The sequence below is a fragment of the Schistocerca americana genome, chromosome 6, assembly GCF_021461395.2.
Source record: "Schistocerca americana isolate TAMUIC-IGC-003095 chromosome 6, iqSchAmer2.1, whole genome shotgun sequence".
Classification (NCBI taxonomy): Eukaryota; Metazoa; Arthropoda; class Insecta; order Orthoptera; family Acrididae; genus Schistocerca; species Schistocerca americana.
In genome coordinates this window covers 119,528,617-119,554,642 of record NC_060124.1, presented here as the reverse complement: position 1 = coordinate 119,554,642, position 26,026 = coordinate 119,528,617, and the positions used below count along the sequence as shown (strand labels likewise).

The following is a 26,026-nucleotide window of genomic DNA, read 5'->3' as shown; positions in this document are numbered from 1 at the left end:
GTGTCAGGGATTACAAGTGGCTCCAAGAACACTCTTCTGAGTTTAAACACATCCGCTGGGCGCCAAACTACCCAGACATGAACATTATTGATCATATCTGGGATCCTTGCAACTTTCTGTTCAGAAGAGACATCCACTCCCTCGTACCCTTACGGATTTATGGACAGCTCTGTAGGATTTATGGTGTCAGTTCCCTCCAGCACTACTTCAGACATTAGTCGAGTCAATGCCGTGTCGTGTTGCGGCAATTTTACGACATTAGGTAGGTGTACCAGTTTCTCGGCTCTTCAGTGTAAATGACTGCGTTCATTTGAGCTTGTAAAATTTCAAAATAATGGCTCTGAGCACAATGGGACTTAACTTCTGAGGTCATCAGTCCCCTACAACTTAGAACTACTTAAACCTAACTAACCTAACGACATCACACACATCCTTGCCCGAGGCAGGATTCGAACCTGCGACCGTAGCGGTAGCGCGGTTCCACGCTGTAGCGCCTAGGACCACTCGGCCACTACGGGCGGCTGTAAAATTTCACGTGTTTAAAAAAAAATTCATTGTGACAGTTTGCACAAGTTGATAAATTAAATTTATTTTTAAGGGGGACGTGTTGTGTTTTTGGCGCTTGGTACCTTACCACTCCCATTATCTCCCTTGCTACTATCGTCACGAGCGTTCAGCAAAAATTTTACCAAAATGCTAATGCCCAGGGTCTGTCCTGGAATCTCTGGCTATTTAACAGGTGTGCACGCTGGCAGGACCGCACTGCCTGTTGTCCAGCTCAGAGAGCCCGGCACGCGGCTTACGAAACACGTGTCGCCCTCTGGCTGAACTGGCGGCCGAGGGGCTATCTGTCGGCTCGGCGAGGCGCCTCGATAAGAAGCGACGAGCGGTCCCCGACCAAGGCCGGGCGCTGGGCGGCGGGCATCGCGCGAGTCAGTCCGGGGGTGGACCGCCGGCGCAGCAACCCGACACCGAGACATGACGTGAGTACCGAGCAGCCTGCGCCCACTCTAACCACAGCCACACAGCGCCCTCATTCCAAGTCGGTTATTTCCCTAAGTTGACACGACGTCCGACACGCTCCCATTTTCAGTGGCCACGTTTTCTAATAGCATTTTAAATAGGCTGGGAGACACCGACTGTGACGCTTTTTTCCGAATACCAATACAGTATCTCAAAGATTTGGTAACCCTTTGAGATGGTGCCACTTTTCACCAGTGCAACACAAACAGAAATATACGATTGCGTTCGAATTCGAACATCAAAACTCGTATTTCTCTTTCTTAACCCCACTGAATGATGCTCTATGGGCACAACAGTTTTCTTCTAACGAGTAACCTGCATAAAGTGTTCCATGAAACGCCTTGTCTTTCACAAATTTCTGTAGAATTAGTGTCTCACTACAACGGTGGGTTGGAAGTATATAACAACGTACAAAGTACCGACAGGAGGCACAAACTAGTTTTTTTTTACATTTCTTTCAGGCGACTTCCGTCATATATTTTCGTTCAAAAATGGTTAAAATGGCTCTGAGCACTATGGGACTTAACATCTGAGGTCATCAGTCCCTTGAACTTAGAGCTACTTAAACCTAACTAACCTAAGGACATCACATACATCCATGTCCGAGGCAGGATTCTAACTTGCGACCGCAGCGGTCGCGCGGTTCCAGACTGAAGCGCCTAGAACCGCTCGGCTACAACGGCTGGCATATATTTTGGGAAATGCGTGACACAAAGCTTTAGTGCGACAACCGGTTTCGGTAAAATACCATCATCGCGGTATCTGTGTCAACGAAAAGAAAAAGTCAACCCCAGAAAAAAATACTTGCACAAATTCATCGTAAAGTTAATTGGCAACCCAGAATAATACTCACGAAAGAAGACTAATTCTAATTACTTGAATGTCATTACACATGTTAACATGGAAATTCATGTGAACTATACGGTGCATCTTTAGCGTAACAGTAGATGTTATAACACAGAATAAGCAGTAACCCATTAAACAGCAATTGAAAACTGATAGTGATGTAGTGAACGAATACTCAAAAACAGACACTAAAGATGATTACTCACTGAAGCCAACCCTACAGAGATGTAACATATAGTACTGTACTTAGTCAATCTGCACGTATTCTTTGACAGTACAAATATAAGATGACTACTTAATACATAATAATTAAAATTGTCTAATAGTTACTTAGCGTGTAACAGTTATACGATAAATCGTAATATATAATACTTAAAATTATTTAATAATGACTTGCCGTGCAACTATTACTTATTAAGTTGTTGTCTTGTAGTTGTATTGTCAGAGAATGTGTTCAGATCGACCGTGTAGAGTGCTACACGTTTCATCTCTGTATGTCTGACTTCTAGAACAAGTCATCTTTGGTACCTGTTTTGGGTACACGCTCGCTACATCACGATCAGTCTTCAATAGCTATTTAATGGGATACTGCTTATTCTGTGTTAGTACATCTACTGATAAAGATGCACCATGATGATCAATGTATAGTTCACTTGAATTCCCATGCCAATATATATAATGATATTTAAATAATATTAGCCTTCTTTTCTAAGTCTTACTCGGGTCGCCCACCAACCTTACGTTGTTTTTGTACATGCTTTTTCTATTGTCAGTTTTTTCTTTTCTGTGACACCGATACTGTGATGACTGTATTTTACTGAAACTGTCTGAGATAGTAAAAAAGGATTAATACAGCTTTGATTCATGTATTTCCTCAACTAGGCAACATGTTCTGTCAATACATCTGTACTTTATTACACGCAGAAAATGTTTCACCTACTGCCATCATCAGAACAAAACTCAGAACCCGTGAAGCAAAGTTCATTGTCCGTTGCAATAAACGCTCTGATAATATAGTCACAGGGTTTATTGCCGCCGACACTGAACTTTCTTCTACGAGTTCTAAATTTTGATCTGATGAAGGTAGTACCTGAAAAACGTAGTAATAAATTAAAGTATACCAAGATAGCTAGGTAGTTTTACTGGCAAAAATACTGATCTGAAAAGATTTTTCATAGACCACTATCGGTCACAGATTTTACTAACTACCTAAATCTTGGATCTTGTTTTGATCGCCATCTTGTTTCTGCTGTATAGTAGAGTTGATTGTAATGTCGTGTTTTTTTAAAGTATTTGTTACAAGTTTATGAGCAGTGGTCAACAAGATTCAAGGAGCCATAGCAGTGGATGTAACAGAATGTACCACAAGAAGATAGCCATTTCATATGAACAAACCGAGTGCTTATTTAAAAATTCTTCACTGAACAGAAGTAAATATTCCCTCATATTAGGTTATCCATCTCTTTCTCAACATGACCACAGCACATGGAAAACTATACAGAACAACTCTAATATCGATGTGTACGTTTGTTAAACTTTTTTAATTGCCATTCTAGCCTGAGAATGAGTTTTATATCTCGAAACATGTTGCTTCATTAATTTCAGTAGTCAACAAACTTTGTGACTGGCAACTGTCTCTGAAAAATCTTTCATATTTCATAAACAGTCACGGTCGATTAAAACTCAATATGCCTTTCAAAAAAAACTGATGATTAGTCCGCAGTGCAAACCGATAGTGACAATGTAGCATGGGAATGGAAATGCTATGTAGCCATTATGAGCATCTACAGTTGTGGAACATCCTCAAGCCTCATGGAAGTCAATGACAAAACAACTCATTCGCAAAATTTTCATCATTTGGCAGAAAATTCAATTACAATTTTTAATGAAACATAACGGAATTGTCGTGTTCGTTAATAAATCATACTGACAAAAAAGTAAGACAGAAAATGGCACACACAGCTAGATTTCAAATAGATTATCTTGAACTGTAATCCTAATTTTATTGTTATGTTAGTGACACGTGTAAGTTCGCACACTGCCACAAGGGCGTTAAGTAGGGAATCTTTGGCCTCCCAGAAGTATTATCAAGAGATATGAGAAATACTTGGGGACGACCACTCACTTTTGGCAAAAACACGTTTGAAAGCAGCATTAGGATGCCCCTTTATTGTTTTTTTATTTACGCATGCAATACTTCGCATTCACAACACAACTGCGCGTTAACATTGTAAAATAACATAACAGTAACTTCGACGAGCTGTAAAATTATGCACATTTAATCTACTGTTTCAATACTATGGGTTTTCTTCTGCAGTTAAACAATCTGTTTTTGAATGGCAACGTATAGAACAACATACTCAATAGATTTGGATTCGTTATCATTTTCAATGTTTTGAATAAATCACTTATTTTTGAAAATGTTCTGGGTACATTATTGACTGGGGATCATCAAAGGGCGTTGTCTGAATCCTAGTTTTTATTCGTTAAACACATGTGCTACGTTCCTAGAAAGGCAACCTGCACAAACGACGGTTGGAAGTCGAATACATACAAAGAAAATAAAATAGTGCTCTGAAGGCCTATGTATAAAACAAAGAATATTGAAACTGCTATATGCTCACTAAAAATTTTTCAAAGCAGGTGGGTGTAAAAGGTCACTCGCTGGAAATATGAAATAAATTATTACAGGTTGTAAAAAATATTCATAGGGGAAATCATATACATATAAATATAGATCAAAGATAGAAAACAATTTCGGGGAGTAATAAGAGTAATCTCAATTTTCTGCATGAAAAACTTCGTTACCAGAATGTCACATTAGAACTAAAAAATGATGGTTCCGAAATAAACGAAATGTGGTATAATTAGACACAAAAGCGCTACAGAGAGCAAAATGCGCGAATACACAAATACGAACAAACCCCCCCCCCCCCCCCCCCACACACACACAACTACATCTTCCTCCGATACAAGAAACACACACACACACACACAAAACTACGTCTTTCTCCGATTCAGGCCACAAAAATAATACTGCTGTCACAACCGGAATTAGAATAGCTCTTAGATGAGTTAGATAGGAAATCTTGTCAAATATTGACATTGTGAATGATGCACGCTATCTGGAGGAAGGGGAGGGATGAAGTTGTGAAACGAGCGGGCCTCCATTTCTGAACTGGTTTCTATGCAGTTTCGCAACACCGCTTGGTAACAGTATGCAGGAAAAAAATATGCAGAATTCCAAGAAATGACTGGCAACTCTTCCCTCTTGCATATCTTAAATCGGAAGCGAATTCGGCTTTAAGGGTGATAGAACTGTGCAAAATGTTGTTCTGTGGCTTTTTTTGCAAATTTTGAAACCGGTATCGGATAAATCTCATTGGATTTTATCGCCTACATTTGCTTAATTTTCGTTTCAATTACAGTTTACAGTTCCGCTAGCTCGGACGACCACATCATAAAGTTACCTATAAACGTCACACTTTTCTGCTTCAGTTACATTTTAATATCTAAATTTAGTTTAGCACGATTCATTTTCGCTGCATGCTGCCATCTTTAAATGCCAGTCTAATAATGATACATTTTTCCAAACATATGCCACAAGCGTGATTCTTCTTGTTGGGTGCGCCTGCGAGGCTTGGTAGCCAAGTTTCGTTAGTGGGAATACACGTTCCAGTTACTGGCGTATAGTGTGCTGAAAAAAAAGCATTAAACCATGTCCCAAGAACACTCTTACCAGGAACTCAATTCAATAAAACAATGGCCATAAATAACTACTTTGAAATCAACATTAATGACAAAATTCTCATTAAAAACTGAAGAAGCAAGCTAGATCCCTATTGCACCCAGAGAACAACGTAGGTAGACTGAAAAGGTAGTGGTGTAGTTTACTTTTCATAGGTAACATTTCAAATAGAATAAGAAATATTTTAAAGGATGTGTCTGTATTTTTCTATGTCTCACAGACATTAGGTAGATTTATTTTCGGTTCAACAGGTAAAACCATCATGAAAAGCGAGATTTATGAGATAATCTGCCAAGAATGTCCGCCCTACTGTGTTGGAGAGACTAGGAGGTCAATCTCGTATTAGGGTCAGCGGACACCATAAACGACGGAGATTTAAGAAGTCAGATTCATCCTTTGCTGAACATTGTGTAAACAAAAACCAGAAATACGTAATAGGCAGTAAGGGTGAAAAGCTCCCAAGTTAGAAATTTTAGAAATTAAGAAAAAGGTGTGTGCACCCTTGCATTTATAAATAGACGGAACTTGGTGCCTTCATTCATGAATAGATGATAATGATAAAAATTCCCATTCTAGTGCATACAGCTCTACTTCAATGTATGTTTATTCATACGTATTGTAAATGCTGTCATAACGAATTTTGTAAAATACGTATGTTTTGCCAACAGCGGTAATTTTTATAGCTTAAGTCAAGAGCCGGTACATTAAGAGGTTCGCGTGTTTATCTTTGCTTGGTTCCCATTTTCGGGATTAGGTGTGTACTAGAAAATGGGCTTCGAACCCGAAACCTAGATCGTTGTCTAATAATAAAGTTTGTGAAACAATGCTAAAAAACTGTTTCGTTTACTTAATGCAAAACAAAAAACATCGCTTACACTAACATAGTTATCTGTTCCACGTATGCAGTGTTAAATAATTTCAATTCCAAAGAAAGCAGATGCTGAGAAGTATGAATAGTACCGAACTATCAGTTCAACAAGTAACGATTAAAAAAAAACTAACACGAGTTCTTTCAGAAGACTGAAAAACTCGTAGAAGCCTACCTCGGGAAACATCAGTTTGGGTTCTGGCGAAATATAGGAACACGCGAGGCAATACTGTCCCTACGACTTATCTTACAAGATAGGTTAACGAAAGGCAGATCAACGTTTATACCATTTGTGACTTAGTGAAAGCTTTTGACAAAGTTGAATGGAATACTCTCTTTGAAATTCTGTAGGTAGCAGTGGTAAAATACAGCGAACGAAAGGCCATTTACAACTTGTACAGAAAGCAGACAGCACTTGTGAAGAATCGAAGGGCATGAAAGGGAACAAGTGGTTGAGGAGGGAATGTGACAGGACTGTGGACTATCACCGATGTTATTCGATAGTTACAATGAGCAAGCAGTAAAGCAAACCAAAAAAATTAGTAGGACTTAAAGTTCAGGGAAAAGAAACAAAAACTTTGAGTTTTCTGATGACACAGTAATTCTGTCAGAAACAGCAAAGGACTGGGAAGGGCTGTTGAACGGACAGGACAGAATCTTGAAAGGAGGGTATAAGATGAACATCAACAAAAGCAATACAAGGGTAACGGAACTTAGTCAAATTAAATCAGGTGATGCTGATGGAATTAGATTAGGAAACGAGACACTTAAAGTAGTAGATGAGTTTTGTTATTTGGAAAGAAAAATAACAGATGATGGCAGAAGCAGAGAGGATATAAAATGTAGACCTACAATGGCAAAAAAGGATTTTTGAAGAAGAGAAATTTGCTAACATTGAATACAGATTTAAGTGTTAGAAAGTCTTTTCTGGAAGTATTTTGTGAACTGTGGTTATGTATGAAAGTGAAACATGGTTGATAAACAGAATAGAAGCTTTCGAAATGTGCTGGTACAGAAGAATGCTGGGGATTAGTTGGGGTGATCACGTAACTAATAAGGAGGTACTGAACAGAACTGGAGAGAAAAGAAATTTGTGACACAAACAGACTAGAAGAAGCGATCGGTTGGTAGCACATTATGAAACATTAAGGGATCTGCAGTTTAGTGTTGGAGGGATGTTCGGGGGTAAAAATTGTGTAGATGAATACAGTAAGCAAGTTCAGAAGGATGTAAGTTGCAGTAATTATTAAGACCACGACAACCACAACAACTGCAGCAGCAGCAACATCAACAGCTGCAATATGTAACAAGTAAATAAAAACACCTACAGCCGTCCTTATGATTTTATTTTATTTTGTCGCTACCAGTTTCAACGCTTCAGCGCATCTTCAGGCTGTTTTTGATGCGATACAGGTTGATATGATCCCCATCCATACGACATCTGTCAGCATTATTGGATACGCAGATAATGCGTCAGCACTGCAACCATCAACTGCCAAGTGCTGACACATTATCTGCGTATCCAGTAATGCTGACAACAGGTGTGGTATGCATTGGGATCATATCAATCTGTATCGCATCAAAAACAGCCTGAAGATGACGCACTGAAGCGTTGAAACTGGTAGCGACAAAATAAAATAAAATCGTAAGGACGGCTGTAGGTGTTTTTATTTACTTGTCACGATAGTAAACGGCTGTCGTCCCAGATACCTCCTGCTAAAAGGATGGACATACAAAAGACTGTAACATGTGGCGTATGGAAAGTAAGACAATTGTCTCCGAGAAGGATATGTCCAGGAAAATGACAAACTTTCACTCTAACTTTTTCACATTGACTTACTTCCTTACTGAAGATAGTAACTCAGTCTTATAACTGCCCACATTTAAATTAATGAGAGAATTTTTCCAGCCTAAGAACTGTGCTTCGTGTTTTTAAACTTACATTAAACGTGGATGCTTTTATCGGGGCGTTTTCTCGCGATTTATACAGCGTATAACGCTTCCGCAATTTTTCCCGAACCGTCTAAGTGGCTAATACAGGCACTGAAGAAAATCGCTTCGCTTACTTTTAATTATTCAGTGCACAGTGTAGGTTCTGTGGAGCTAGACTGAGGGGAACGTGCTTCAGAAAGACTGCGAAGGACTGAGTCGGGATTCGAGACACGTGTGAGCCTTGCCAGTCCCTTGTGAGGTGGGCACCGGTTACAAAGTTATGCCTAATTCACTCAGCTCACTGTCCAGCTGTCCACAGCTACAGCTGAGATGCTCACGTTAGTGGCATGCACATCAGTCCTTACTGTGGTCACCCAGAAAATTCGCTTTACTTAAATTTGCTTCGCAAGGGGAGAGGGCGTGCCGGCGTGCAGTTCTTATATACTGGCTATTCAAAAAAGAACGGTTAATGAGGCTGTCAGGCCTGGCAGCCTTCGTGGTAGAGACCCAGAGGGGAACGTTATGTGACAGGAATGAGTATAATTCTCTCCTTTCTTTTCTGGTCGACACTACATCACGCAATACAAATACAATGAGGCGATATCCACATATACAAATGGCGGTAGAATCGCTTACACAAGGTATAAAAGGGCATTACATTGACGGAGCTGTCATTTTTATTCAGGAAATTCATGTGAAAAAGTTTCCAACGTGACTATAGCTCCACGACGGTAATTAACAGACTTTGAACACGGAATGGTAGCTGGAACTAGACACATCAACCATTCCATTTCGAAAATCGTTGTTGTTGTTGTTGTTGTGGTCTTCAGACTGGTTTGATGCAGCTCTCCATGCTACTCTATCCTGTGCAAGCTTCTTCATCTCCCAGTACTTACAGCAACCTACATCCTTCTGAATCTGCTTAGTGTATTCATCTCTTGGTCTCCCTCTACGAGTTTTACCCTCCACGCTGCCCTCCAATGCTAAATTTGTGATCCCTTGATGCCTCAGAACATGTACTACTAACCGGTCCCTTCTTCTTGTCAAGTTGTGCCACAAACTCCTCTTCTCTCCAATTCTATTCAATATCTCCTCATTAGTTATGTGATCTACCCATCTAATCTTCAGCATTCTTCTGTAGCACCACATTTCGAAAGCTTCTATTCTCTTCTTTTCCAAACTATTTATCGTCCATGTTTCACTTCCATACATGGCTACACTCCATACAAATACTTTCAGAGACAACTTCCTAACACTTAAATCTATACTCGATGTTAACAAATTCCTCTTCTTCAGAAACGTTTTCCTTGCCATTGCCAATCTACATTTCATATCCTTTCTACTTCTACCATCATCAGTTATTTTGCTCCCCAAATAGCAAAACTCCTTTATTACTTTAAGTGTCTCATTTCCTAATCTAATTCCTTCAGCATCACCCGACTTAGGGAATCCAATATTCCGAGATCTATATTGTCAATAGTGTCCCGAGAGTACCAAATTTCAGGCATTACCTCTCTCCATGGACAACGCAGCGCCGACGGCCTTTACTTAAAAACCGAGAGCAGCGCCGCTTGGATAGAGTCGTCAGTGCTAACAGACAAGCGAAACCGCGTGAAATAACCGTATAAATCAATGTGGCACGAACTACGAACGTATCCGGTAGGACAGTGCGGCGAAATTTAGCGTTAATGAGCTATGGCAGCAGACGACCGAAGCGAGAGCCTTTGCTACGAGCACGTCGCCTGCAACGCCTCTCCTGGGCTCGTGGCCATATCGGATGGACCCTAGACTCTGGGAAACCGTGACCTGCTCAGTTGAATCCCTTTTTCAGTTGGTAAGAGCTGGTGGTTGGATTCGAGTGTGTCGCAGACCCCAGGAAGACTTGTCAGCAAGGCAAATGTGCAAGCTGGCAATGGCTTCGTAATGGTGTGCGGTATGTTTACATGGAATGGACTACGTCCTCTAGTCCAACTGAACATCATTTTACTCGAAGTGATTATATTCGCCTATTTGGACACCATTTGCAGCCATTCGTGGACTTCATTTTCCCAAATAAAGATGGAATTTTTATGAATGACAGTGGGCCATGTCACCGGGTCGCAATTATTCGCGACTGGTTTGAATAACATTCTGGACAATTCGAGCGAATGGTTTGGCCACCCAGATCTCCCGACATATATCCCATCGAACAGTTATGGGAGATAATCGAGAGGCCAGTTCGTGCTCAAAGTTCTGCACCGGCAACACTTACGCAGTTATGGATGGGTGTAGAAGCAGCATTGGTAAATATTTCTGCAGCGGACTTCCAGTGATTTTTTGAGCCCATGCCACGGCGAGCTGCTGCACTGAGCTGGGCAAAGGGAGGTCCGACATGATATTAAGAGGTACTCCATGACTTTTGTCACCACGGTATAAATCAGTACTCTGCACACTTACTCATTACAGCCATTCGTGAGATTCATGCACTTGATAATCGTCCACGAATCGGAAACAGTAAAGTCTTGTGGCAGGCTGACTGAAGAATATCCGCGTATAGTGCATATTCATTCGGTCGCGTGATTAACTTTCATTTTGAACTTAAAATCAGGTGAGGAAACCAAGGAGGTATTTGGAAAAGGAATTGAAGTTCAGTGAGAAGAAACAAAAATGGCATGATTTGCCTATGATAATGTAATTCCGTTGACGACGGCAAAGGTTTTGGATGATCAGTTGAGCGGAATGGATTGTGTCTCGAAAAGAGGTAAAGTGGTTGCAAGGTGAACATAAGTTAAGGCAGAATGGGATGTAGTCGAATTAAACTAGGCGAAGCTGAGGGAATTAATTTATAAAATGAGACTCCAAAATAACTGAGTATTACCGACGCGAAGAGGGTATAAAATACATATCGAAGATAGCCACAGAAGACATTCTGAAAGGGAGCGAGCTCTTTAACATTGAATGTAAGTTTAAGTATTAGAAAGTCTTTTCTGAATGTATTTGTCTAGAGTGTAGCCTTATATGGTTCTATGACAGAACAGACTAGAAGAGAATAAAAGCTTTTGAAACGTGGTGTTATAGAGTAATGCAGAGGTTTATATGGACATATATGATAAATAATGAAGAGGTACGGAATCTGAGGAGAAAAACGCATAATGAAATGAAATGAGCATGTGGCACTGTTGGCCGGGAAGCCCCATCCGGGGAAATTCGGCTGCAGAGTGCAAGTCTTATTTCAGTCGTCGCCATACTGGGCGACTTGCGTGCCGGTGATGAGGATGGAATGATGATAACACAACACCCAGACCACGAGCGGAGAAAAGCTACAACCCGGCCGGGAATCGAACCGGGGCCCGCTTGCACGGGAAGGAAGCACGTTACCACCCAGCTGAGCAGGCGGACAATGCGTAATCGCAGTACTTTTTAAGAAGATGGGTGAGGTTCATAGCAATATTTTATTTGGTAATGGAAGAAACTATGGGGAGTGAAAAATCGTAGAGCGAGAGATCAAGGTTCGAATACAGGAAGTGGGTTAAATGGCTGCTAGACTACAGTAGTTATGCGTAGATGAAGAGGGCCGCACACGGTAAACTAGCGTGGACAGGAACATCAATCTGCGTACTGAAGACCACAATAACAACAATATTGGGATGGAATTCTATTCCATCTCGATCCGTATCTTGCGGTTTGAGCTTCAAATACACTAGCCCTGAAGCAAAAGCCGACAGCAGTAACATTCCAGTCAGCTGGTGAGAAACAACAGTCCATTCCCAGATTACCTGTCGGACTACGGGTGAAGAGGTGACGCAGGGACCACAGAGTCGAGTGTGTGACTGCAGATACTTCGTTCCGCCGTATTTAAGGGGCTCACTCCAAATATAGCTCGCACCATTACACAAGAAAACAGGCTACAGCAGCGTGTTGTTCGCCTTGTTTGCGAAGGCAGCAGACGATGAGTGTTGCGTTAGCCGTTACTTTCCCTTGGCATTACCGCTGAGGCTGTGTACAGCATCCCCTACCTAGCAGAAAGTTAACTCGGCATTAAGGTACACAATAAGAGAGACAAAAAATCGAGCCCGTAAGTGATATAAAGCAGGTCGTCCTTTGAATGGTTTTCTAACGCTCAGCTTTAAATAACAATGGCGATATCCTAAAACTATCGTAAACGAAATAATGAAATTCGGTCTCGGTTTTCCAATGACTGAAACGTCCGATATTTCTTCTCGCTGCAAAGTAATCTGAAAAAGAACATGACGATGCGTTTAGCGTTTGTGTGATGGCAACTTGTCAAACATTTCTTTGTTTTACCTTGGTTAGCCTTTCCGAAATACGAATAGGTAATGTAAGGTCACATTTTGTTTTCTAGAGGTTTTGCAACGCTAATGAATTATCTCTTGTTAAGTATTTCAGTCTAAGCTGCAAGTGATTATGAACAATTTAGGCCTTCGGAGCGTCTTCTAGTCTCACAATCAGTTTCTTACATTGCAATGAATCACATTCGACGTCGTTAATTGGTAAGTCTATGGCAAAATACCAGTATTTTAACATCAGCATTTTAATATCGGCCGGCCTCGGTGGCCGACCGGTTCTAGGCGCTTCAGTCCGGAACCGCGCGACTGCTACGGTCGCAGGTTCGAATCCTGCCTCGGGCATGGATGTGTGTGATGTCCTTAGGTTAGTTAGGTTTAAGTAGTTCTACGTTCTAGGGGACTGATGACCTCAGATGTTAAGTCTCATAGTGCTCAGAGCCATTTGAACCATTTTTTAATATTGACTCAAGATGTACTTTAACAGCCTGAATCAGTCATGATTAGTTATGCATCTCACAGCTGTGACTGGAATAAGAAATCAGTTATAACAAATAGGGATCAAAATTCACTCTATAAAGATTCCAATTCGTTCCATCTGTCGCTGATTACTGATGTGTATAAGACCCGCAACTAGTAAAATCACATAGCATTTCATCTTGTTCTCTTCCGGAATTACCTGTCTGGGATATGGTTCTGACTAAACTGTTAGTAGAGATAGTAACATATTGCAGATTTCTGAAACTGTATTTTTTTCATTTTCCATTGTGTTCACTAACCATGAAAATTAAATTTGTTTATTATATTGCGTAATGACTAAAACTGATAAAAAATGATTCGAGAACACGCTTGTTTCTCGACATCAGGAATAATCGGCACTGAAAAAGTTCTTAAAGCGTAGACGATGAAATTGCACAATAGCTGCTGATTTGTGCAGTGTTCTGTCATCACATGAAAGGAACTTTAGTGACATTTTGAAAAAGCCATCGTCTGCTGACTGACTTTGAAAGGAACGAAGCGCGTTCTATCTATGCAGGAAAGGAGGCAGTGCGTAAGAGGTCGTAAGCTTCCTGGACGTTGCAACCACTTCTGGGTAATGGAGTATCATTAAGCTTCTATACAAACAACAATGGAAGCTGCTTTGAACTGATAGGCTTTAATCGTTATATTTACTGAACATAATAGCTCATGATGGCTAAGATCCCTTTTCATTTCATATATCTAAGTCTACATGACTACCCGGACTACCCTGCAATTCACACATAAGTGCATGGCAGAGAGTTCTTCCAACCACCTTCAGACTATTTCTCTCCCATTTCACTTTCTAACAGCGCTTGGAAAAAACGAACACTTAAATTTTTCGGCACGAACTCTGATTTCTCTCATTTTATTATGATTATCGTTTCTCGTCTTACGCCGGCAGCTGTTGATTGGTCCTATACACGGCCACAGGATAAGCTCTGCGCTCTGTCGTGAATCTTTGAAGTCCGGTGTTGGTATATAAGGCGAGCGCAGTCGCATCTTTGGAGTGGTCTGGATCGGGATGCTGCGCAGGCAACTGCATTGAACGCCAACATGCCTCCACGAAGAAGATATCGTCGGCGTTCAAGACGTGCAGTATATAAGTCAATAGACAATGCTGAGTTAACTACTGCATGTGATGATAAGAAGAATCAAATACCTGTTAAATCTGTGGTTGCTCATACTACACTTGATGGTCCATCAGTTTGTGGGATGTAATTTGAATTTTAGTTTGGATGTTAATGATACGTTTTCTCATGGTAATGGTCAGTTTACAGCAGCTTCTGGTAGGGGACATAGTTCTGTAAATAATGTTCCTGGTCTTTAGAGTTTTTCTGAACGTGATTTTATTGCTTATCCTTGTCTGTTCTGGTTTCTCTTATTTTATTATGATGATCATTTCCCCGTATGTAGATTGGCGACAGTAAAATATTTTCAGATTCAGAGGAGAAAGTTGTTGATTGAAATTTCGTGATGAGATATCGCCGCAGCGTAAAACAACTCTGTTTTAATGATTGCCATCCTACCCGCTAAAAAATGAGCTCCCCGTCTTTGAACTTTTTCGATATCTTGATAAGAGTACTGTGTAGCACAGCAGTACTCTAGCAGAGGGCGAACAAGCGTAATGTAGGCAGTCTCTTTAGTAGACCTGTTGCATCGTCTAAGCGTTCTGCCAATAACATGAAGTGTTTGGTTTGCCTTCCCCTCAACATTATCTGTGTGATCGTTCCAGTTTAAATTGATCGTAATTGTAATTTCTCGGTATTTAGTCGAACTGACGGCGTTTAAATTTGTGTGATTTATCATGTAACTGAAATTTAACTGATTAATTTTGATACTCATGTGGATGACTTCACATTTTTTTCAGAACTTAGAGCAACTTTTTGTGTAAAACCATTTTACACTTGGTTTTGATCTTCTGACGACGTTAGTAGATGGTAAATGATATTATCATCTGCAAACAATCTAAGAGGGCTGTACAGACTGTCTCTTAAGTCGGTTATGTGAATACATATTTTCATCTAATAATCAAAACTCGGGCAAACTGAAGGAGTTGATTCTGCATAAGCTATACGTGGTTGCTGAATCACAGAAGTCACTCCCATGAAACTTCACATCATCAATAAAATACAAGTCAGACACAGTGAATCAGTGGAAATAACTGCAAACTCCAGCGTCTCATAGTAAGGGCTGTCAGGCACTTAATTGTGTTTTGCACTTGATTTTATAGAACGAGGTGACGTAATTGTAAGACACGACTCGTATTCGGGAAGTAGACGGTTCAAATCCCCGTCCGGAATCCGTATTTCGGTTTTCCGTGATTTCTCTAAATCGGACAAGGCTAAAGCCAGGATAATTCCTTTGAAGGGCATGGCCGATTTCCTTTTCCATCCTTCAACAATCAGAGCTTGTGTTCCGTCTTTAATGACCTCGTCGTCGAAGAGACGTTAACTTTTCGTTCCTTTTTACATTTCGTTTGACATGAAATTAGCGAGCTTGAAAGAAACAGAACAGGGGTAACCACTTGAGTTCACAAGGAAAGTAACCGCGATACTTGAAAAGCAAGCCCAATTGCTCCAAAAAAAACTGTGGAGTAATAAGGCTTGCTTTTCAAGTATCACGGTTACTTTTCTTGTGAACTCAAGTGGTTACCCCTGTTCCATGACAGAGGATAGTGTCTTGATTGGATACTACGAGAAAATTGGAAAATTGGATACTACGTTTCGTCCGTCGGACTTGCTGATGATGTGGTAGAAGTGGGACATTAGGTGTTTCGGATGTGCAGAGATGCGCGTGTGTGTGTGTGTGTGTGTGTGTGTGTGTGTGTGTGTTTGCGCACGCTGACGGGGGGAGGGACGGGAGTTACAAATGATTATGGAAATGAAATAAAGTCGAAGGACAGAAACCCGACGTCGCACTAGCTTTCTTCCAGAACAATACCAAAGGGACCGCCTAAGTTATTGTCCTGATTAGATGGACGGGTTGCCATCAACAGTCAACAGTTTCTTACGCCCTTACTCAGTGAGAGCCGTGGACAGAATGATCATCAATTGCATCTACGTAAGGTTTGGTGTCCAAGACAATTTTAGTTCAACCAAACAAAGTGCGTACTTGGCAAGGGGGCAGCACTGTGCCGTGTTGTTCTTGAGGAGGTCTGAGGCATCCTACTGGTACACTAGTAGCAAACAAAAATATGTAGCATCAAGCATCAGATTTCACGTTTGGTATTGGCCTACTCTCCAAGAAAATAAAAAACACAAAAATAAAATATTGGTTCCAAAATGCACCATTATTCTTCCAGGCACGCACTTCGATTGATTAGGCCGCAAGCTGCTGCCAATTCAGTAAATTCACTGAGCGCTTCCATCCGTGTACTATACGGGGGGTGCGGAATATTTGGTATGAAGATGTAAATGTAACAATTATTTTGCTTCGTCAGAATTCGGACCGTCTACCTAAATGTTGTGCACTCACCTTCTGATGCAATTTAGTGAGCTGTGACGCGGAGGCATATTCAACAGGAATACTATTCTACACAGAAAACTGTAAGCTTTTGCCCCAGTTATTATGCAGAAGTTTATCTATAATTAGAATTGGCACCACAAATAGACATCATTGACACTAGCCGAGCCATTGCCTGTGGTGGGACATGTAAACACATCCGTAATGCAACTCTTGGAAAAGGCGGGGTGTTAGTAATGTGTGCACTATTGCACACGTATTTCCAATTAGTTTAATTTTCGTGTATTTCTGCTGCTGTATTTGGCTCACCTGTTCGCCATTTACGAGGGTTGGAACTTAAATAGTGGCAACTATTTATTGACAACCGATACAAAAGAGTTACATGTTTGCACCTGTTACTGTCCTTCAAAGTAGTCACCAGCATTGTGTAGAACTCGTTGCCAGCTATGTGGAAGGCGTAATATACCGTTAGCAGAGCCAGTTCTGTTGGTGATGCGAATGGAGCGGTCTACTGCCTGTCAAATCTCTGGAACAGTTCTGAGGAGAATGCCACGAAGTGGTTCCTTCATCTTCGGGATCAAATCAAAGTCACGACGACTAAGTCCGGGTGGTATGGTGGATGGTACAGTACTTCCCAGTCCCATCGACCGAGCAGAGCAGCACTGCTTGCTGCTGCTTTGTCGTGCAAAATGGTGGGTGGGTTGCGCAGAAAGTGTCACCGCTTATTTCGCAAAGCTGGTCGCAGGTGATGCTCCATAAACGAACACTAATACTATGCACTGTCGGTCTGCCGTGGAGGAACGTAAAGGGTTAGGATAACACCATCACAGTCGTACACGAGAATCACCATACCTTTAGACCGCTCCGTTCGCACCATCAACAGAACAGGCACTGCTAACGGTATACTACGCATCCACATCGTTGACAACGGGTTCTACACAATGCCGGTGACTACTTTGAAGGACAGTAACAGGTGCAAACATGTAACTCTTTTGTGTCGGTTGTGAATAAATAGTTGCCACTATTGAAGTTCCAACCCTCGTGTATGTCCCCATCAAAGAAAGTTTTGCATCACCCCGGTTCCCAGAACTCCTGTAGACAGACGTCGACAGTGGATATTGTATCACAGACACAGTCCCTTTGACTGTTCAGAGATGTCACTAAACCCGCCCAAAGATGTAAACAACCATGCATGAGCAGCGCCTATAGACGGAGGGGGCCCAACAGCCGATCAGTTCCAGTCATTCCACCAGGAAAGAGGTATACGGCTCGTGTTGTCTGTAGTTCAACCTTGCCTCGATGGTCAAAACCGCGCTTCGATCGCGTCCGCATTGTTGCCGTATGCTACGAAGGGCTCTCATCAACGGAAGTGGCCAGGTGTCTCGGAGTGAACCAAAGCGATTTTGTTCGGACATGGAGGAGATACAGAGAGAGACAGGAACTGTCGATGAAATACCTCGCTCAGGCCGCCCAAGGGCTACTACTGCAGTGGATGACCACTACCTACGGATTATGGCTCGTGGGAACCCAGACAGCAACGCCACCATGTTGAATAATACTTTTCGTCCCACAGGACGTCGTGTTACGACTCAAACTGTGCGCAGTAGGCTGCATAATGCGCAACTTCACTCCCGATCTCAATGGCAAAGCCCATCTTTGCAACCACGACACCATGCAGCGCGGTACAGATGGGCCCAACAACATGCAGCATAGATCGCTCAGGACTGGCATCACGTTCTCTTCACCGATGAGTGTCGCATATGCCTTCAACCAGACAATCGTCGGAGAAGTGTTTGGAGGCAATCCGGTCAGGCTGAACGTCTTAGACACACTGTCCAGCGAGTGCAGCAAGGTGGAGGTTCTCTGCTGTTTTGGGGTGGCATTTTGTGGGGCCGACTTACGCCGCTGGTGGTCATGGAATGCCATGCACGTGAATGCCATCCTCCGACCGATAGTGCAACCATATCGGCAGCATATTGGCGAGGCATTCGTCTTCATGGACGACAATTCGCGCCGCCATTGTGCACATCTTTTGAATGAATTCCTTCAAGATAACAACATCCCTCGATTAGAGTGGCCAGCATGTTCTCCAGACATGAACCCTAACGAACGAGGACGTGCTACTGGGTGCTAGAGGTACCGGTGTGTACAGCAATTTGGACCACCACCTCTGAAGGTCTCGCTGTATGGTGGTACAAAGAGCAATGTGTGGTTTTCATGAGCAATAAAAAGGGCGGAAATGATGTTTATGTTGATCTCTACTCCAATTTTCTGTACAGGTTCCGGAACTCCCGGAACTGAGGTGATGCAAAACTTTTTTTGATGTGTGTATAAAGAAAACTTTAATAAATATTTAAAAACCAATAAACAAATAAAAACGAAAACTTAAGCAGGGGGATAGGGGAAGAAATAGCAAACATGCCAAAATAATGTCCCTAAATTCTTGTATAATGATAGATAATGGCTGACAGACATTTTCTCGCTGCATATCCTGGAAGTTATGATTACGGAAGTGTCTGGTAGCTTCGTAATCTATGACTGGTTAACAGCCTCCAAGTCAGGGCGATAGGCCAAAGCACGGGACAAGGCGCGCATACCACTCTGAACACAATTTCAGATGTACTCAAGAGTAATGAACAGCAATTCCTTCCACCAGAGAATTATGTGGATGCGACGGAAATAAGTAGAAAAGTTGGATGATTTATTCAAGAGAAAGTGTCACAAATGAAGCAAGCAGTTATTCGGCTTGGCATTGACTGAGTTGTTGGTTGTCTTTCTGACGGATATCGTGCCAAATTCTGTCAAATCGACAAAATCCCGAGCTGCTTGGAGAACCGTGTCCATAGTCTACCAAACGTTCTCAACTGGGAAGGGATCGGGCGACCTTGCTGGCCAAGGTAGGGTTTTGCATGGATGATGACAAGCAGTAGAAAATCTCGCCTTGTGCAGGTGGGCGTTATCTTGCTGAAATGTAAACCCGGGACGCTTTCCGTGATTCTTAACAAAACAAGGCGTATAATGTCGTCGACTTACCGCTATGCTGTAGGGGTGCCGCTGATGACAACCAAAGAGGTCCTGGTATGAAATGAACCAACCCCAGACCATCAAATGGTTCAGATGGCTGTAAGCACGATGGGACATAACATCTGAGGTCATCAGCCCCCTAGACTTAAAACTACTTAAACCTAACTAACCTAAGGACGCCACACACATCCATGTCCGAGGCAGGATTCGAACCTGCGACCGTAGCAGCAGCGCGGTCCCGGACTGAAGTGACTAGAACCGCTCGGCCACAGCGGCTGGCTCCAGACCATCACTCCTTGTTGTTTTGCCTTACGGCTACCGACAGTCGGGTTGGTAACTAAAAATGGTTCAAATGGCTCTGAGCACTATGGGACTCAACATCTTAGGTCATAAGTCCCCTAGAACTTAGAACTACTTAAACCTAACTAACCTAAGGACATCACACACACCCATGCCCGAGGCAGGATTCGAACCTGCGACCGTAGCAGTCCCGCGGTTCCGGACTGCAGCGCCAGAACCGCACGGCCACCGCGGCCGGCGGTTGGTAACTCATCGCTGTTCGGGGCGTCTGCAGGCACCTCTTCGCTGGTCATCTGGGCTCAGTTCGAAGGACTGATCACTGAAGACAATTCTACTCCAGCCAATTACATTCCAGGCCGAAAACGTGTGTGGAGACGCAATGGACAGCGGTGGGGTTTCAACCTGACGGTCGCCCGCCATACGGCCCGACAATCAGTAGTTATGGTGTGGGGTTCCTTCTCTTTACATACCAGCATCCCTTTGCTTGTGAGCCGGGCCACTATCATAGCGGTACGTCGACGATATTATACTCCCTCTTTTGTTGCCCATGTTCGAAAGAATGTCCACGCATTCACATAAATTATACACCTCGGTGGGCAATCAATCCATCACTCCCAGAGCAGATGCTCAATTTTGTTCGACCTCCTGCGGGAATCTCAAAGTAGCGAGCTTGGAGGACATGGACGTGGACTGTTGATACGTGGCACTAGATGGGAATGTGGGCCGGCCAAGACGGGTACCGAGACAGTCCGCGCAGTTGCGATTAACACTGTACCGGGATAGCGCAGTGGTTAACGTAACTGATTAGCACGCAGGAGATTCCGGGTTAGAATACCGGTCCAGCACATATTTCCACTTGTCGCCACTGATTCCGCTTTAAGACCAGATGCAACTGACATCAATAGTTTGTCCTTTCCTTTTCCCCCCTCAACTTCCAATTTACATAATATGTATCACAGCTATCCGAAAGAACAAACACCATGCATTCGCCGGTCGGTGTGGCCGAGCGGTTCTAGGCGCTTCAGTCTGGAACTGCAAGACCGATACGGATCGAATCCTGCCTCGGGCATGGATGTGTGTGATGTCCTTAGGTTAGTTATATTTAAGTAGTTCTAAGTTCTAGGGGACTGATGACCTCAGATGTTAAGTCCCATAGTGCTCAGAGCCATTTGAACCATTTGAACCACGCATTCATGTAAAAGTTTTCTCTTGAATTTGATGTATGTTTCGTTGATTTTGGATGACTAAGTATTTTTTGCTGTTTTTTAATATACGAGTAATTTACTGCATAAGTAATTTCTCCATGTTCGATGAGCATTTGTTCAGTTATGACAAGATATCTCATGATTTGTTTGTTCTAGAAGGAGGAGATTTATGGCGATTTATAATTAACGTCCTGCTGCATAGGTTGGCTACATTGGTTGCTGTGATACTGCTTCCTGTTTGTGGTGTAATGTATGGTATCATTCATGTTTTGTAAGGCGCATTACACCTTAAAAATGGCAAGAGGACGTTTGACTGACAAAACAATCATTCAGCTAAGTGAATACTATGGCTATGTCATTAGGAAGAACACAAAACGACCTGGAAAGAATGGGAAAATCAGTCTGGAGAATGTTTTGTCACAAGACCTCAAGTGACGAGCAGCCACTACACAACTTGTGTTCAATTGACTGGTGTAAAAAGCACTAAGCTAAGGCACCAAGAATCGAATATACCCATAGGAACACCATCCCTGAAGCTCTTGAAGCAAAATGAAGTCATTATATAGAGATGTAGCACATCCAGGTCCTTTCAAGAAATGCCTCACCGGAAAAACTCAAAATGTAAATGAATCTTTCAACAATGTTGTATGGACCAGGTGCCCAACAACGTTTTTGTGTACTTGAAAACACTGAAGATTAGGGTCAATGATGCTGTGATTACATTCACTGATGGGAATACAGTCATAATAAAGCTTCTGAAGCAATCTTGAATTAAGTTTGGCCATAATACAGAAGGAATGCTACAAGAACTGGATAGACAGCGAGTCTCCAAGACAGAAATTATGGTCAAAAATACAATAGAAGCATCAACGTCCCTTAAACGGAGAAAGAGATTGATTCGGATTGATTCTCAAGAATGTAAAGATTGCAAAGCTGGATATTTTTAGGCTGACTTTTCATTCAATAGTGAGTTTTCGTTTACTTCAACTTTCAAGTGCGATATCTGAAAAACTACTTTTTTTGCATTTGTTTCCCAATATCTCAGAAACTGTTAAAGTTCTGAAATTCTTACCTCTTGTTGATAACGGTATTATGTTTATGTTTACGAGAATCTGCTCATAGTTTACTCATAAAAATACATTTCTTTTTAAAAATATATAAATTTTTTGGGATCTTCGTTAAAATATTCGTATATTCACTACTAAAAAAGTTACATACTTGATAGCAGATCAGTGAATGTGTAAGATATGATTTTATATCGCAGCAATGCTTTGTTTCATTACCTTGAATAGCCGGCCACTGTGGCCGAGCGGTTCTAGGCGCCTCAGTTCGGAACCGCGTTGCTGCTAAGGCCGCAGGTTCGAATCCTACCTCGGGCATGGATGTGTGTGATGTCCTTAGGTTAGTTAGGTTTAAGTAGTTCTAAGTCTAGGGTAATGATGACCTCAGATGTTAAGTCCCACAGTGCTTAGAGCCATTTGAACCATTTTTGAACCATTACCTTCGATAGTTCTTGAAAAAACGGTATATAAATACGTTAAATTTAACGTTACCAGACCGGCCGGAGTGGTCGTGCGGTTCTAGGCGCTACAGTCTGGAACCGCGCGACCGCTACGGTCGCAGGTTCGAATCTTGCCTCGGGCATGGAGGTGTGTGACGTCCTTAGGTTAGTTAGGTTTAATTAGTTCTAAGTTCTAGGCGACTGATGACCTCAGAAGTTAAGTCGCATAGTGCTCAGAGCCATTTAACGTTATCAGGTTAGGGCATTGATACTCCTCTTAAAGATATTGGTTCGTAATTATGCTGATCCTTTTGCCTTTCTTATATAAGGCGTTACCTGCGCTTTCTCTTTCTTCCAGTCACTTGAACGAGAACTTCGCAGTAAATGCAAGCTGTGTAAGGGACCAATACCGCGTAGAACTTTTGTTACTGCACGGTGAAGTCCCCATACCCACGTGACTCTCAAAGCAAATTTGAAATTCAGCTTTCACTTCCTATGGAGATTGTAGAGTACACCCTTAGCAAGATCAGACTTTGTTCTATGGATGTGTGCTGCCATCGTATTTGTACCTCGTATTAAGGTTGACTCTGGAACTAGCTTCTTATGTTTAATTTATTCTGATGATCCAAAACGTTATGACCACCATCTTTAGGATGCAATACATCATCGATTCTGCGTTGCATGAAAACAGTACATCCAGTCGAATCGACTCGTAAAGGCTTGTTCCTATGATATCGCCCCACCATTGTGTCCGCTTTGTACATGTTACTTCGCTCCAAACGAAACAAAGAGATGGACTGTAACACGTAAGGTTATCGGACAAAAAATTAGTCACCCCCAGAGAAATAATTATAAGCATCATTTAATACCCCTGGACTCGATAGCCGCCTGTATTTGATTAGAAAGTGAGTCCATAAAGCTGCACAGCTATGTCGCATCCAGGTTAAGCCACTCGCTGAAGATTTTATCATGCAATGCCACCAAATTGCGGGGATGTTGATATTGGCGTTTTACTCACCGTTCCAATATGTCCCACAGATTTTCCCGGGGGGTCAAGCCAGGTGATTTTGCAGGCAAATCGAGATGAAATAGGGTGATGGAGTTTTCAGAAAACCAGTCACATTTTCTTCCAGCCCGCTGAACTTGGCTGTTGTGGTCTTGTACCTGTGTGAGCAATGGGTTTTTGCGAGTTGACCGACTCGTTCACTGCGCACTGTTCCCGTCGCAATGTCCTCTCGCCAACAGGTTGGGATGGACGGACCTTCATTTACTGCCTACAGAAATTTCTGTCGGGCTTGGAAGCAATTTTGATTCAGAAGCAGCGAAACGCTTCTCCAGTTCCTCTCAATTAGGATCTTTATCCGACCATAATTCTTATTTCGTGTTTTGTGGCCACGTGCGTTACACCACTGTTTATAGTCACGTTCAAAAGTCCGCCGTGAAACACCAATTCCAGCAACTTCACACACCGCGAGACCATAGGTACAGCCAAACACGATTTCCCCTTCGGCACTATCATGTGCTTACATTTGCCCATGCTTACGTACAATGCCAGCTTGAAACATAAGTCTGTCACTGATCGCCAAAGCCTTATGCTCACGTAGAGGCAGTGCACACGTGATTGGGCACATAATTCGATCGCTTCACTATCTGTAAAGCCTTAACGATTAATGCATGTGAGATGACTAATTTTTTGCCCGGTGAACTTATATTACTGTTTTCTATTTTATCAAATTCAGTTAGTGATGCGCTCAGAATTTCTGTTGTCTGTGAATACAACAAACAATATGGATGACATTAATATTAAAAAAAAACAATTATGGATACTTTACTTAAATTTATATGCATTTTTTCCAGAAAGTACTCTCCATCACATTTTATACTTCGATGTGTAACCTATAAAAGAATAAAGCGATTTCAACGACTTTCGTACGTGGAAACTATATCCAGGAACACTATGTAGCTTGAGATCACAAATTTTGATTTTTGTATGACATTCTCACATTTATGACAAGTTAACATTTTGAGACGAACTAGTGCCGAGTTCAGACTGAAGCTTTGTATCGGTCTGTGCGGCGTACTCGGGTAATGCAGCTGCTAACGCACTGCCAGCGACTGGCAGAGGTCCACGTTCGACTCTCATCTCTGGTGCACAGGTCCAACCAATAGTCACTTCGTAGGCTGATTCATCCGCTTCTAGGGACTCAGAACGGTATTAACGTATAGTTACATGTGAAATACAATGGCCCATTGTTCTAATAGGGGCTCATTTTCTTGCAGAAGATGGCAAGGAATACGTTTTTGCCTCTTTTAATAGTCGTAAATAAGTTCAATAATAGTTCACATTTAATGGATGTATCGCTAGTATTTCTAGCAAAGTATAGAATTCTCAAAAGCTATGCATAGCTCTTTTCGTTTCCTATGTTTTCATTGTCCAATGAAACGCCCGGTCAGGGCCATATGAATTTCAACTTAATGTACATGACCATCCATTTGGGGGTGATGGAAATACTATTCAACTGGAATAGAAGGCTGTGTTTTGATCAAACAGAAGTCGCCTAGGATATCTTTTCTACGAAATACAAACAACAAAAAAACGCCGCTCTTGCTAGGAAAGAAGTGAGGATACCGAAATATATCGTTTAATTACGGAAACCAATGAGAAAATTAAATTGATTTTTTTTCAGTTTCCATCAAAACACAAATATCTGAGCGAGAGTTTCTAAAACTGAAGTAATTATTCTGTGAAGGAAAACAACATGTATAAAGTTTGTATTTGCTCTTCGCTAATCGCTATTGCGTATCTACTGAGCGGGACAGAAAGTGGTCTTTCTTTTTGTACTATTGTGATACATTTGCAGTAATAGTTTTCGAGATGGCGTAGACATTAAACATTGGATTCCCTATCAACAGAAAAGTGCGACTGAGGTGTCTCCATTCACTATTTTTGTAGTTTTCCCTATGGGTTGCAACACGCATTTCTTCCAACATCGTCTATTAGCCACTACTATCTACAATTATACCAGCTGGATCAGGATGTTAAAAATACCGAGATATATTTCAAAGGTAATTTACTTTTATTCATTCACCAAACAATAATGAACAATCTGAAGAGTCTGTCTCTGTTTTACTGGAAAGTATTATTAATCTCGTCAAACACAAGTAGTAGACTTATGAAAATCGAAGACTAGTATGATGTGTACGAAGAGATGGAGATAAGACTAAATGTTTGCTTATTCTTTCCTATTATGAGGAACTTAGTATTAAGTGGTTTCCGCATTTTACTTTTGTTGCTCATCATGTGTGACGCAT

The 26,026-nt window shown here is 41.9% G+C and overlaps 1 protein-coding gene across 1 annotated transcript in view; it reads left to right on the top strand.

Annotated features, from left to right (window-relative positions):
- Nucleotides 1–850: 850 nt before the first annotated feature.
- Nucleotides 851–26,026, top strand: part of LOC124619610 (mitochondrial basic amino acids transporter-like) — a 243,155-nt gene continuing 217,979 nt past the window's right edge. Inside the window, exon 1 of the mRNA XM_047146113.1 lies at nt 851–983. The gene's annotated coding sequence lies outside the window, so the exon portion shown is untranslated. The remainder of the gene's footprint in view (nt 984–26,026) is intronic.